This window comes from Ursus arctos, unplaced genomic scaffold (genome assembly GCF_023065955.2).
Source record: "Ursus arctos isolate Adak ecotype North America unplaced genomic scaffold, UrsArc2.0 scaffold_18, whole genome shotgun sequence".
NCBI classification, from domain to species: domain Eukaryota; kingdom Metazoa; phylum Chordata; class Mammalia; order Carnivora; family Ursidae; genus Ursus; species Ursus arctos.
Window position 1 is genome coordinate 57,973,712 of NW_026622852.1, and position 15,482 is coordinate 57,989,193.

Here is a 15,482-nt window from a genome sequence, read left to right on the forward strand (position 1 = left end):
GCCCGCCCTACGTCCCTGCCGCCCGCCCTCCCGCGCAGGGGACTTGCGCCTACAGGCGAATTTCCTGGTGCCCGCGGGAGGCGTGGAAAAGGCAGGAGCGCGGCCAGCACCGGCCCACCCGCCGCCTCTCCCGCCCGGGGACCCCGGAGCCCGGGGATGGGGGGGCGCCCTCGAACCCCGGAGCGCACAGTTGGGGCGGCGCGCACCTGCCGAGCCCCGTGTTTGTAAACAAACCGCGCGCCTAATTAGCCCGGCGGGGGCGCGCGCGGAGGGCGGGGGCGGAGCGTCGGCGCGCGCGCAGGGGCGGCCCCGCCCGGGGAGGAGCCGCTCTCGGCCGCGCCCCCCTCTATCTACCCACCTCCGCCTGCGCCCGCCACCCCGCTCGCGTTCCCGGGGCGCGCGGGGCCGAGAGCCCAGTTCCCCGTGGTGGGGAGGGTGCCAAGCCGCGGGAGCTGGCGATGAGCGGGAGTTGTGGCCAGCCCTGAGCAAAGACCTCGCCCGCCAGCCTCAGCTTCCCCGTCTGCCCAGTGAGGGGCAGGAATGAGATGAAAGTCCCCGTCCTGAGATTCCAAGAGTGGGCCACAAAGGTAAAAACAAGGAGCCTTGGCCTTTATGTGTTTTGAAAGGCTCAGCTCGTGGGCACGTTTCGGGTCTTGTTTTGGATGGCCATTCCTCAGATGCATGCATTAGTACACTTTCATCCAGCTGGAACGTAAGGTGGACGCGTGTTGTGTAGGTTAGGCCCCTATAAAAACGTCTAAAATAAAACAAGTTTTCCCCTGTGCTGGCTGAACCTGCCAACTGGCAGGTCGAGTTTCCTTGTGTGGGCTGGACCCATCCCAAGCCGATGGGGTCACTGGGCTTACTTAAGGGTGAGCAGGAGTTCTGCCCCCGGAAATGCACACATGTTAATATGAAAGTGAGTGCGGGCTCCTGCCCCTTGCCCCGCCTCGCCCACTGACCCACTGTGTCGTCCCAGGCTCACAGGTGAGGGAACTGAGCCTCTGGGAGGAGCAGTGATCTGCTCGGGGTCACAGAGTCAGTAAGTGGGAGAGATCTGAGATGCCAAGGCCCCCCGGGCCTGGGAAACAGTTTACAGGAGAGGCTGAAACTTTCTCCCGCCCTCCACGCAGCCCCTTTGCCGGGAGCCCAGGACCTCCCACACACCCCAGGCGGGACTCCAGAGCAAGGTGCTGGCAGGGGGGGAAGACCTTGCCTTTCTGGTTTACAAAGTGGGAGAAGGTCGAGGAGTGGATGGTAGGTGGTGAGAATCTGCCGGCTGACACCTCAGACCCAAGGTCCTAGTTGCACCCCTCCCGGAGCCCTGATTTGATACCCTGGGTTTACAGACTCCTGTGTTAGTCACCCCCAAGGCTACATTCCTTTCCTGCCATCTAGGCCTCATCCTCTAGGACATCTTAGGCACTCGCCGTCGGGCTGATCCCACCTCACTCCTCAGGCCAGAGCAAAGAGCCTCTCCACCTGGTCTTGGCCTTCCAGAGTCTGGCTGGAGTCCACAGAGGCTGCCCCTGACCAGCCGGGCTGTCAAGGCTGCCGACCGAATGCCCAGGACCCTGATGAGCCTCCCTGGGCCTTCTGCTGACCCCAGGAGTATCCCCATGAGGAATACAGCAGGAACCTGGGCCCTCCCTGGGGACCTTGGCTTGGATGGAAGGACCCAGGCCCCCACCTTTCCCTTCCTCGTGCCCACTGGTCCTGCTTGCCACTCGCCTTGCCCAGGTGGGTCAGTGGGGTAGCCTTACGCAAGGCTGAAAGTCTCTAGGAGGCAGAATCTGCAAGAGGAATGTGACGGAGCCTGGCCTTTGGGCATTATGGCCCCTGGCTAACTACCTGTCAGGCCTAGTGCAGGGGCTCCTCCCTAGGGCCTCTTGAGAGGCAGGGCTGCCTTGGGAAGAAACTCGGCATGGCCCCAATGCCCGTCCCCCCCACCAGCCCAGGCTCCCGGAGTTTCAACACCACTGAGGTTGGGCCTCTGGGGACTGCTGAGCGCCCGGAATGGAGTCACTTAATCTCCCCAAGTCTGGTTTCCTCATCTGTCAATGGACTACAAAAATAGGACCTGAGTCTCCTGCTGTGGGAGGGGGAACGGGTGTGTACCAGAGGCCCCGCCTGTGGCCCCCTCCCTTGGTCGTGGTTCCCCTCTCCGCCTCCATCTCCTGCTTACAGGGTCTGTCGATTGGCTGACCCCCCTCAAGCCCCTCCACTGCGGCAGCTCCGTGAGAGCAGGGGTCCATCCCCAGGGCCTACAAGGGGTCTGGAGTGAACCAATGAATGTTTTCTGCACCCCTGTCCCATCCTCCAGACTCCATCTGCAAACGTCAGTGCAGCTAGACCTCCTGCAGCTAAGGCAGCTGGCCCGCGGGAGGGAGGCCGTAAAGCCGTGGCCTTAAAGCTTGCCCTTGGCCTTAAAGCCGCGTTAGGGCCAGGATGGGGCCCAGGGTCTCGACTGCCTCCTCCTGGTTCACGCAGTCTTTACCCACCATGCCCGTGGAGGCACAGAGCTGTTTGTTATTGCGTTATAGTTCGTACACAAGTCTCTTAAAAGTTTGATTATTGTGAGTCCTTCCCAGGAGACTGATCAGCCCTCAGAACAGGAAAGAAAGAAAGAGAGAGAGAGAGAGAGAGAGAGAGAGAGAGAGAAAGAAAGAAAGAAAGAAAGAAAGAAAGAAAAAGAAAGAAAGAAAGAAAAGGAGTTTCTGTCTCTGCAAAGAAAGGCTGGTTTGCAGAGAGCTCTGGGTGGTGAAGAGCAGAGGTTTCTAATTACACAGTCATTTTTTGACCACTTATCGTGTGCCAGACACGGTGTCAAGAGCTTTACATACACAATTTCACTGACTCCCCAGACAATTCTGTGAGGGAGGGGTGATTGTGCCCAAGTTACAGATGAAAATGGTGGCGCCGTGAGGCTGCATTCCTGGCCTGAGCCATGGTTTGAACACAGAGGAGAGTTCACATTGCACCTGCAAGGAAAGTACCTTCCAGGAGCCTGTGTTTTGGTAGTGGGGGGAGTATTTGAGGACACGTGCCCATGCTCGCCAACTGGTGGTCCTCTTAGAAAAGTGTGGGGATCCCCCATCAGGGGATGGGGCTTGAAGGTGAGCTTTCTCACTTCCCCATTTTCCCTGGCCCCAAGTGGAAGATCATTTGCATAAAAGCAATAGTAATGTCCTTAAAAGCACACAGTGCAGAGGGCTTGGGTGTGATCTGGGAGCTTGGGGGAACAGAGGGAGTGGGCTGCAGCCACAGAGGTGGGTCATAGACAGGCGGTCAGCAGGAGGCAGGGCAGGAAGACAGGGGGTGGCCCCCAGAGTCTCAGTCTGCTCATCCGTAGAATGGGGGTAATATATGCCTGCCTCATAGGCTTGCTGTGAGGACAGCTGTGGTAGAAGGACACACTCATAAGACAGTGTCCCCATCCATTCATTCATCCGCTGCGTAGGGACGGGTGGAGGGCATGGCTCCCTAAGTCCCACTTCCCGGCATGGCAGATCCAACAGGGAACAAGACAAAGCCAGCTGCCGCGGAGCCGACAGGCACCTGGGGGCGCACAGACTATCATAAATAAGTAAAATATGCCGTGTGCCTCGGGGTGTTTAGTGCCGTGGAGGAAAGGAGCCGGGGAGCTGGCTAGGGGGGTCATGGCAGCTACATACGGAGACTAGGACTGTGAGTGATTTCACTTCATTTTTCTCAATGATCATTTCTTTCTTCCATTGCAAACAGGTATTGCTATGTACCAAAACTCGAGTTGTCTTTGAAGAAATGGTCGTGATATAACGGGAGAGGGGACGGGCCTACGAGGTGCTCCAATCTCCGGGCCCCCGGAATCCTTGCTCAAAGTTTAGGTGCCCCTGGTGTTAGAAGGTCGCGGTGCCAACCTCTTGGTTTGGCCACCCGTGGGAAAGCTATCTGCACTGATGTCCTGTGACATCACAGCCCCGTCTGTAGTCCCTCCTCATATCCCCTGCCTCCGAGAAGGAACCCCAAGATTACAAGACAAGTATGTTCAGAATGATTGAAGATATACAATAAGTAATTTTTTAAATTTTTTTTTAAAGATTTATTTATTTGACAGAGAGAGAGACAGCCAGCGAGAGAGGGAACACAAGCAGGGGGAGTGGGAGAGGAAGAAGCAGGCTCCCAGCAGAGGAGCCTGATGTGGGACTCGATCCCAGAACGCCGGGATCACGCCCTGAGCCGAAGGCAGACGCTTAACAACTGCACCACTCAGGTGCCCCAATAAGTAATATTTTTAAAAAAACTAATAACAGGCGCCTGGGTGGCTCAGTCAGTTGGGCATCAGGTCATGATCCCAGAGTCCAGGATCGAGTCCCACGTCAGGTTCCCCGCTCAGTGGAGAGTCTGCTTCTCCCTCTGACCGCCCCCCTGTGCTCTCTCCCTCTCTCCCAAATGAATAAATAAAATCTTTAAAAAAAAAGATTAATAAAAAACTTGAAATTTTGAAAAAAAAATCTTGGAAGTTGTAGAAATCAAAGATATAGGCTACAGTGAAATTTGAAACTCAAAGGAAGGGATACGTAGCGGCTTAGACAATGTTCAAGAGAGAATTAGTTCCTAAAAGATAGATCTGAGGAAATCAACCAGATTGGAGTTTAGAGGAGCAAAGAGGTGGGAAATTTAAAAATTGGAAAATTCAGTTAAGAAACAGGAAAGTGGTGTTATGTCATCTAATAGGAACTCCAGACAGACCAAATTGAGAATTAAAGGGGAGAAGAAATCTTTGTACAGATAATAGATGAAACTTCAACAAAATAGGTGGAAGAAGTGAATCCTTGGATTCAAACACAAGTAACAATAGGATAAACAAGAGTACATGTATCACAGAGGAACAAAAACGTCAGAGACAAAGAGATCTGACCAGCAATGGGCTGAGATGAAGTCAGCAAAAATGTCAGAGCACAGAACGCCAAGGGCCCATAACTCTGCAGAAACATCAAACAAAACTGGCAAAAGATGTCAGAATAAACTTTTTTTAAAAGATTTTATTTATTCATTTGAGAGAGAGACACAGACAGAGAGAGCACAAGCAGGGGGAGAGGCAGAAGCAGACTCCCCCCTGAGCAGGGAGCCCAATGCGGGGCTCAATCCCAGGACCTGGAGATGGTGACCTGAGCCGAAGGCCACCAACTGAGCCACCCAGGCGCCCCGTCAGAATAAACTTTATCTGAACTCTGGAAACAAGTCAAAGGTTTACATACACTGGGAAACAATCAAGAAGAAGGCGGCTTAATCACAGCATTTAAGGAAATTTCTATTGACTAGCTAGCTGACCAGTAAGCTAACCAAACAGACACTTCACTGGCCACACACAGCACAGAATACTGCATTTGCAGAATAAGGTCAGAAACGTCAAGCACCAGCAGCAGCAGCACCAGCAAACCCTGGGGTTCAATTCGTCCAATTTTCAACAACGGCAACAAAATCATGAGGCATACAAAGAAACAAGAAAGTATGGCCTGCACGTAGGGGTGAAAATGTGAAAATAAATGGTCCCTTAGGAAGCAAGCCCAAATGTTGGACTTGCTGAGTGAAGACTTTAAATCAACCCTGTTAATACGATCGAGAGCTATAGGACACCGAGCACAAAGGACAAGGGAACCACAAGCATGAGATCTCACCAAATAGATAACAACAGTAGATAGACATTACTACAAAGAACTAAATAGAAATTCTGGAGTCAAGAAGGACAGTAACTGAAACAAAAGGAGGCACTGAAGGGTACTCTGCAGCAAAGTCAAGCAAGCAGAGGGAGCCATCCCAGAACATAAAGATAAGCCAGTTGAGATGATCCAAACTGAGGAGTAGAAAGAAAAATGAACAGAGCCTAAGAGACCCGTGGAATGCTATCCAGCATACTGATACACGCACAGTGGGAGTGACAGAAGCATGGGGAAGAAAGGATCTTTTAAGAAATAATAGCCAAGGGGCGCCTGGGTGGCACAGCGGTTAAGCGTCTGCCTTCGGCTCAGGGCGTGATCCCGGCATTATGGGATCGGGCCACACATCAGGCTCCTCTACTATGAGCCTGCTTCTTCCTCTCCCACTCCCTCTGCTTGTGTTCCCTCTCTAGCTGGCTGTCTCTATCTCTGTCAAATAAATAAGTAAAATCTCTAAAAAAGAAAAAAAAGAAAAAAAAAGAAATAATAGCCAAAAATCTCCCCAATTTGATGAAAGGAAGAGTTTGCAAAACCAAGAAGCACAAGAAGTTTATCCAAGTTGGGGTAAACTCAAAGAGATCTGTACGCTGTAATCAAGTTGTTGAAAGACAGAGAGAGAGAATCCTGGTGTCCTGGGGGTCCTCCGTAAGACCAAGAGCTTATCTGCCATAAGGAACCACAGAGGCCAGAAAGCAGCACGGTGACATATGCCAAGTGCTAAAAGAAAAAGAAAAATCCCATCAACCAAGAATTCTATATCCAGCAAAACTGTCTTGCAAAAAGAAAGGGGGGGAGGGGAGAAATCAAGACATTCTGAGATAAACAAAAACCGAGAGGGTTTGCTGCTAGTAAACCTGCCCTTTGAGAAATGAACGGACAGGGGGGAGTAACCTGAATCCACATGAAGAAAGAACAGGAAAGGGAACAGCTTCAGTAGAAACAAAAGTCAGCAGGAATATATGTTTGGTTAGTAACGCCTCTTTCTCCACCTATGTGATTTATTTATTTATTTTTAAAGATTTTATTTCTCTATTTGAGAGAGAGAGAGAGAGAGAGCATGAGTAGAGAGAGAGAGAAGCAAACTCCCCACTGAGCAGGGAGCCCCCACATGGGACTCAATCCCAGGACCCTAAGATCAGGGCCTGAGCCAAAGGCACTCAACCGACTGAGCCACCCAGGTGCCCCTAAACCTATGTGATTTAAAAGGCAACTGCATAAACCAGTAATTATGTCCCTGGGCAAACAATGTATAAAAGTGCAATTTGTAACAATAACAACGTGAGGGAAGGATAGAGAAACAACATTTTTGTATGTTATTGAAACCAATCCAAAATAGCTTATTATAAGTTAATATGTTGATTGTAATCTCCAGGGCAACCAATAAGAAAATAACTAAAACATATTTAATTTAGAGAAGAAAATGGTACAGTAGCAAATACCTAATACAAAAGAGGACAGTGGTGGGAGAATTGGGCACAATTAAATGTTTAAGACATATAGAAAACATACAGTAAAACAGAAGGGCTTCTGTATAAGTAATTACATTAAACGTAAATGGGGGCACCTGGGTGGTGCAATCAGTTAAACATCCAATTCTTGGTTTCAGCTCAGGTCATGATCTCAAGGTCGTGAGATCAAGCCCTGCGCTGGGCTCGGTGTTGAGCAGGGAGTCTGCTTGAGAGTTTCTCTCTCCCTCTCCCTCTGCCCCATCCCACTCGTGCACACCTGCTCATGCTCTCTCTCTCTCTCAAATAAATAAATATTTAAATATAAATGGATTGAATTATCCAATTAAAAGGCAGCGATTGACAGGATGGATAAAAGGGAAAAAAAGATAATCCAACCATATGCTACCTACAAAAAGAGACTCACTTTAGAACCCAAGAAACAAGTTAAAAGTAAAAGAATAGAGGGTCTCCTGGGTGGCTCAGTCAGTTAAGCCTCTGACTCTTGATTTCAGCTGAGGTCATGATCCCAGGTTCCTGGGATTGAGTTCCACATCAGGCTCTCTGCTCAGCAGGAGCCTGCTTCTCCCTCTGCCTGATGCTTCCCCTGCTTGTGCCCTCTCTCAATCTCTCTGACCTATAAATAAATAAAATATTTGAAAAATAAGTAAGTAAATAAAGTAAAAGAACAGAAAAAGATATTCCATTTAAATAATGACCAAAAGAGAGCTGGAGCGGCTCTACTTGTATCAAACTAGACTTTGAGACCAAAACTGTCACAAGAGACAAAGAAATGCAGTATATAACGGTCGAGGGTTTAATGTGCCAAGGACAAGCAACAACAATGAACATATATGCACATAAAAACAGAGCCCCCAAAATGGGGCAGTGGGAAGCAAAAGCTAACAGAATCGAAGGGAGAAATAACAGGTCAGCAGTAATGGTTGGAGACTTCAACGCTTCCCTCTCAATAGCGGATGGAACAAGTAGACACGATGGGCGAGGCAACAGGAGACGGAGACACAAAGGATACTACGACCCAACCGGAGCTCGCCCTTACGTAGATCACTCTGCCCCACAGCAGTGCACACACATGCACACGTGTTCTCAAGGGCACGTGGCGCGTCCGCTGGGACAGACCACATGTGAAGCCGCAGAACAAGTCTCAATAACTCGTTAAAAAGATTAAAATGATACAGTCTCCTCTGACCACAACTGAATGAAGCGAGGAATCCGTAACAGAAAGAAAACGTGAAAATTCACAAATACATGGAAATTTGACCACACGCTCTGAAACAACTGATGGGTCGGAGGAGTAATCACAGGGGATGCTAGAAAACACTAAACACGTGAAAAAAAAACCAAACATGCCACATGTATGGGGTTCTGCAGAGGCAGCACCCAGAGAGAAATTCATGGCTGTACCGTACCTATATTTTTAAAAAAAGAGTAGGGACACCTGGGTGGCTCAGTCAGTTAAGCATCTTCCTTCAGTTCAGGTCATGATCTCAGGGTCCTTGGACCCAGCCCCTCATCGGGCTCCCTGCTCAAGGGAGTCAGCTTGTCCCTTGCCCCCCTGCCTGCTCATGCCCTCTCTCTCACTCTCTCCCTCTCTCAAATAAATAAATAAAATCTTTTTTCAAAAGGGGGGGTGCCTGGGAGGCTCAGTCAATTAAGTGTCTGCCTTCTGCTCTGGTTGTGATCCTGGGGTCCTAGGATTGAGCCCTGCATCAGGGGTCCCTGCTCATCAGGATGCCTGCTTCTCCCTCTCCCTCTGCTCCTCCCCCCAGCTCATGTTCTCCCTCTCACTCTCTCTCACAAACAAATAAATAAAATCTTTTTTTTTTTTAAAGAAGAGACCTCTCAGATCAATCACCTGAACTCCCACCTAGAGGAAGTAGAAAAGGAACAAACTAAACTCAAAGCAAAAGGGAGGAAACCATACAGATCTGAGTGGAGATGAGTGAAATAAGGAAGAGAAAAGCAATAGAGGAGACCAACTGAACTAAAAGATGTTTAAAAAAAAAAAAAGTCCAGGGACAACTGGTTGGGTCAGTCGGTTGAGCGACTGCCTTCAGCTCAGGTCGTGATCTTGGGGTCCTGGGATCGAGCCCTGCATCTGTTGGGCTCTCTCCTCAGTGGGGAGTCTGCTTCACCCTCTCCCTCTCCCCCTCCTTGCTCGTTGTCTCTCTGTCTCTCTCTCTGTGTCTCTCTCAAATGAATAAATAAATCTTAAAAAAAAGAAAGTCCACAAAGCTGACCATCCTTTAGGCAGATTGGCCTGGAAAACAAGAGAGAAGCTCGTACTACCAGGTTCCTGCCGCCCTCACAGAAATAACACGGGCTCTAGAAGAGCCTTAGGAGCAATGGTGTGCCAACAGACCCAATAACCTGGATGAAGCGGACGAACCCTCAGGAATCCACAGGCCGTCAAAACTGACTGGAGAAGAAACACAAAACCTGAATGAACCCCAAATAGGTAAACAGATGGAACAGGTGTTCAAAAACTTTCAACAGAGGAAAGCCCAGGGCCACATGGCCTTGTTGGCCGATTACATCAAATGCTTAAGGAAGAAGGAACACCAATGCTTCTCGGCCCCTTCCAAACACAGAGGAGGGGGAACACTTCCATGTCATGTATGAGGCCATCATGGCCCTCGTACCACAGCCAGATGAAGACCCCTTGTGGATGCAGGCACAGAAACCCTCCACCAAAGACCAGCAAGCAGCAGATGAAGAGGATTACACCTGGATTTATTCCAGGAACGAAAGAGCAATTCAACATATGAGATCAGTTGATGTAATAGCACCGTATTAAAAGGATTAGGGGAAAAAACGATGAGCATGTTATGGGGGAATTCTGTACCCCCTCCCAATTCATGTGGTTGAAACTCCTAACCCTCGTTAACCTCAGAATGTGACTGTATTTGAAGACAGGGTCTTTAAAGAGGTAATTAAATTAAAATGAGGTCATTGGGGTGGGCCCCAATCAAAGATGACAGATGCCCTTATAAGTAGAAGAATTGTGGACACCGATGTGTACAGAAAGAACAATCTTTTCAGCAAATGGTGCTGGGATTACTGGATATCCATGAGCAAAAGAACAAAATTGGACCCCTTCCTCACACCATATACAAAAATGAACTCCAAGTGGACCAAAGACCTAAAGGTAAAAGGTAAAACTATGAAACTCTTAGAAGAAAACATGAGAATAAATCTGCTTGACCTTGGATTTGGCCATGAATGTTTAGACACTAAAGCAAAACGTAAGCAATGAAAGAGAAAAATAGGTAAATCTGACTTCATCAAAATTAAAAACTTTTGTGCCTCAAAGGACACCATCAAGAAAGTGAAAAGACAACCCAAAAGAATGGGAGAAGATATTTGCAAATCATATATTTGGTAAAAGTCTTATATCCAAAATACATGAAGAACTTTTGTAACTTAGCAGCCCAAAGACAGGCAACCCAACTTACAAACAGGTGAAATACTTGAACAGACCTTAATGTTTAAGACCTTAATAGAACGTAACAGACCTTCGTCTCTCCAAAGACTGTCTAGAAATGGCCAACAAGCACATGAAAAGCGGCTCAACACCATTAGCCAGCTAGAATATAAAGGTCAAAGCCACAGTGAGAATACCACTTCATACCCAGGAGGACGGCTATTATAAAACAAAAACAAAAAACAAAACAAAACAAAAAACCCCAGTGTTGGAAAGGATGTGGAGAAATCAGAGCTCTTGTACATTGCTAGCAGGGATGTGAAATGGAGCAGCCCCTTTGGAAAACGGTTTGGTGGTTCCCGAAAAAGTTAAACACAGCGTTACCATATGACCCAGCAGTTCCGCGCTCAGTTATGCACCCAAGAGAACTGAAAACAGGTGTTCAAAGAATAATTCAGAGAAGCATTATTCCTAATAGCCGTAAAGTGGAATCAAGCCCAATGTCCATCAAGTGATGCGTGGTCAGTATAAGGTGGTGTGTCCACACAGGAAACGATTCAGCCATAAAAAGGAAGGAAGGACTGACCTGTTACGACATGGATGGATTTAGAAGGTGCCATGCTGGGTGAAAGAGACCAGACAGAAGACCGTAGATGGTAACTTCCGTGGATACTGAACGCCCACAGTCGGCAAATCCGCAGAGACAGAAAGCACGTGAGCGGCTGCCAGGGGCTGGGGGAGGGGGCGCGGGGAGCGACTGCTTAATGGGTACAGGGTTTCTTTGGGGGGTGATGCATCACGTGGGACATGGGTAGAAGCCACACGTGGTCTTCGCTCTCCACCCGCAGGAGAGGAGGAGCCCCCCACCTGACCAGCCCTAGCTCCCTCCTTCGGACTTTGTTCACGGTGTGTTACTTTGGGCTTTGTTACTTTTGTGTTACTTTGAGCTGGTCTTAACCCCATTGACCTAACAGGAGAGATGGGCGGGGAGGGGGGAGGGCAGGACTCTGAGGTCTCTCTGCACTCAGCAGGATGGAGAATCGGAAGGGTACCCACGGAGAGAATAGCAGTCGCATGGCTAGCTTACAAGCCGTTAAAAGGACACCAGAAAACAAGTTATGCTCTGTCACACGCACGTGCACACGCCACGCCGCGTGGGGAGGAGGTCAGTGAGGGTTCGGAACAGTGGCCCCTGGACATCGGCCGTTGAGAAGCAGCACCGGCGATCGGAGGGCGTGCGTTTCAGCGTCACACGGATCTGGGTTTGAGTCCTACCTGCCCCCTTGTCGTGTGGCCTCCAGGTAGTTGCTGAACCCCTCTGAGCTTTGGTTTCCTCTGCTGTGAAGGGGAAATGACAAGGCACGTACATGTCAGGGCTCTGGGGGGGTAAACAAGACGGCGCTCGCACAGGCAGATGGAGCAGAACGGCCCTGCCCACAGCCCAGAGCGTGAGCTGGTGACTTGGGCCTGACAGCGAGGGAGGGAGTCCTGAGAGGGGGCAGATGAAGGGCAGACCCGTGGGGCTCCCTGCCTTGGGCACAGGCTCCCCCATCTCCCAAATGCCTCAGTTAGGAACTGGTGTCATACCCTTGACTCCCACCACCTCACTCCCCATATCCAGTTGGCCACCACCTCCTACGGGTTCTGCTTCCTAAATACCACTCCAGTATGTCCACACTCTCCCTTTTCTTGTAAAACCACTGCAGCCTCCAGCTTCTGCCGAGCAGCGGAAGGAAACACGCCTGTCCAGGCTGTGCAGTCTCCAGCCTGGCCTGCAACTTCCACATGTTCCAGCTGATCGCATCCTGGCCCTCAGGCTCAGCAACTCCTTCCTGCCACAGGGCCTTTGCATAAGCTGTTTGTGCTTGCTACTTGGAGCACTCCTCTCCTCTGCCTGGCTTTCCCTGGCTCCTGCTGCTAGGACCTTTCCTGTGTCCCCTCAGGCTCTCGGGGGTCTCCTCCTCAGGGAGCCTGCCTGACCATACCCACTCTTTTATCCCTCACACACATCTACAGGACTCACTCCCACCATGGGGCACAGCTCTTTGGCTCTGTGTCGCTCCCAAGGGCCGTGGCTCTGTGGCTGTATTAGTCTCCCTGTCCATGCCTGGTGCTTAATGAGCTCCACGAACAATGTTTGGACTGATCTGTCGGGTACAGCTCTCAGCCCGGGGGTCGTGAGTGCCAGGCGGGGCTCTGTGCAGGGCCCTTGTCAAGGGGGGAAGGGGAGACACCAGGAGTGGATGAAGTCACTGTGGTAGCCCTTGGTATGTGGCCGCTTTCATCACGATAGCTGCTAATTTCATTTATTTTATATTTATTTTTTTAAGGTTTTCTTTTTTTAAGTCGTCTTTACACCCAACGTGGGCTCGAACTCACAACCCCGAGATCAAGAGTTGCATGCTCCACTGACTGGGCCAGCCGGACGCCCCGATAGTTTCTCATTTTAGGAAGACTTGTAGAGCTCTTTGAATCAATGTTACGTCTGGTAGATCATCCCTTTCCTTAAGCAGGAGAAGAAGTCCATCCAGAATTTCTAGTCCATCTACACTTGCCCAGTGTGCCCCTGCATTCCCGGGGAAGGGGCTGTGGCGCCCAGCTGAACCTTCTCTAAAATATGGAGGAAGAACATGGTGTGTAAGCTCTTGGGAAGTCGTCTTCCCCAAAGCCTTAGGATGAAGCAGAAAGTCGGTGTGGGGGAGGGGCGGAGGAGGTGGAGGAGGCCTGCCCACCTGCACACCCGCCTCTCCTTCCAGGCCCTCTGTCCCTGCTGTCACCTGGCCGCTCCCTCTGAGCCACCTTACATGCAGGAGCTCAGCACCCCACCCAGATGGCACTTCCCTCCCCCAGCCCTGCACCAGCCCTGGACTGCCGCATTCAACCCTCCAGACCCCCACCCTGCACTGGGTCTGGTTACTGACGTGCCTTATACACAGACAAGAAAACACAGGCAAAGGGGCTGCACGTGTGAGTAACGTTAGAGCCAGGACCGGCCAGCACCCATGGGCTTAACCACGAGGCTCCCCTGACTCGCGTCCACACTCCCAAAGTTCTGCACACAACACCGGGGGGTCCACAGAGGCCGGGGATGTGGGGACCCCGGTCAAGATATGGGTCAGTGAGTGGAGCAGGGAGTGGATGTGCCGCCTCACCGAGGTGACCCCCAGAGCTTTGCAGGGCTGGGACAACGCTGCAGAGGGAGCTGCAGCCCCATGGGTCACGCAGGGGCCTGGCTTCCTTGGGCCCCACCTGTTCCCCGGGCGGAACAGGGCAGCAGTGCACCTGCAGCAAACAAAGACTCGAAGAAGGATGGAGACCAGCCTCTGGTGTGCAGTGCTGCCTCAGCGCAAGAGCCAAAGCCCCCCACGTGCTCTCTGGCCCCGCAAGGCTCACGCCCTATTCTTTTCTAAAGAGACTCTTTATTTTGCATTGCTTTTAGATTCACAGAAAAGCTGCGGGTACAAGGGGTTGCTGTAGACCCTTCTCCCAGATCCCCCATCCTTGCAGACTTACTAGGTGCGCGGACGACTAGAAGCCGCACTTGGCACAGACCGCATGTGGGTTCTGCTGAGAATCGGACTTTTCGCCACGTGCGTTCTGCGGCTGTCTCCTCCTGTCTGTGACAGTGCGTCCGCCTCTTCCTGTTCCTCGGCGCCCGGGACGGCTGGAGAAGCACTGGCGAGGTGCCTTCCGGAATGTCCCGCAGTCTGGCGTTGCCCAGCACTTTCTCATGGTGAGTCTGGGGTTATGGCTTTTTTTTTTTTTTAAAGATTTTATTTATTTATTTGACAGAGACAGCCAGTGAGAGAGGGAACACAAGCAGGGGGAGTGGGAGAGGAAGAAGCAGGCTCTCAGCAGAGGAGCCTGATGTGGGGCTCGATCCCATAACGCCGGGATCACGCCCTGAGCCGAAGGCAGACGCTTAACCGCTGTGCCACCCAGGCGCCCCTGGGGTTATGGCTTTTGAAAAGAAAGCCACAGAGGTGAAGAGCCCTTCTCGCCCCATCCGACCCCTCCCCGGGGCCCTGCTGTCCTCAAGGGGTCCGTGTGTCTTCCCGGGCAGTCACAGCACATGCCAGCTTGGGGGCGCGGGGGCAGTGGCTGCGCTGGGAGCAGGGGCTCCCCCATGAGGAACAGCTCTCTCTCCCCTCCGCCACTTCTTTCTTTCAGCGGGGACTCGCAGACATCTAGTTCACACTCCGGGCCGTGACCCAATGATGTGTTTTCCCCCTCGAACCCTCCAGCAGAGGTGGCTCTTCGGGTGGGCTCCCACGTCCCCGTGACCACAACCCAATCTTTTGCTTTTTGAGCAAGTTCCTTACTTTCTGGCATGACAGCATGCTCAAAAGCCGCCACCCCAACTCTCCAGCTGATTAACTTAATCTCTTGGTAAGTCATTATTAAGCACCGCCTGTATACCCACTGCTGTCATGGCACCACGAATAAAGTCAGTGTTCGTAAAATATTTGTCCATCTTCTGTGCGGCAAAGGGCAGTTGGTCCAGCCGCGGCTCTCTCTCCAGGGTTGTACGCAGCTGGCGGGTTCTGGAGAACGCGATGGGAGGAGGGCCCTGTCCTTACAGAACGTACCCTCCAGAGGGGCAAAGAGACCCAAAACCATAGTTATAGCAGCACCAGTGCAGTTAGAACAGTGATGAGGTCTATGCAGAAGGAAGTCGGGAAAGTTTGGAGCCCCTCAAGGTAGATGGAGATGGTGAATCTCGGCTCTACACTGACTCTTTGGAGCAAGCCGCCATCACAACCCTCTTGGTGACCACGTGGCACGTGACAGTATGTGGAGATCCTTTCCAGAACCCTTCCCTATGCTGCAAGGTGGGGTGGGGGTCCTAGAACAGCGGAGAGGACTTGCGTACGGGTCTGTCCGAGCAGCCGC

At 51.2% G+C, this 15,482-nt stretch overlaps 1 long non-coding RNA gene across 1 annotated transcript; it reads left to right on the forward strand.

The window, feature by feature from the left end:
• Nucleotides 1-371: 371 nt before the first annotated feature.
• On the forward strand, nucleotides 372-15,031 carry LOC130544059 (uncharacterized). Its single transcript, XR_008960005.1, has 3 exons — nucleotides 372-587; nucleotides 14,029-14,322; nucleotides 14,760-15,031. It is a non-coding gene; the product is annotated as an uncharacterized LOC130544059 (long non-coding RNA).
• Nucleotides 15,032-15,482: the final 451 nt, after the last annotated feature.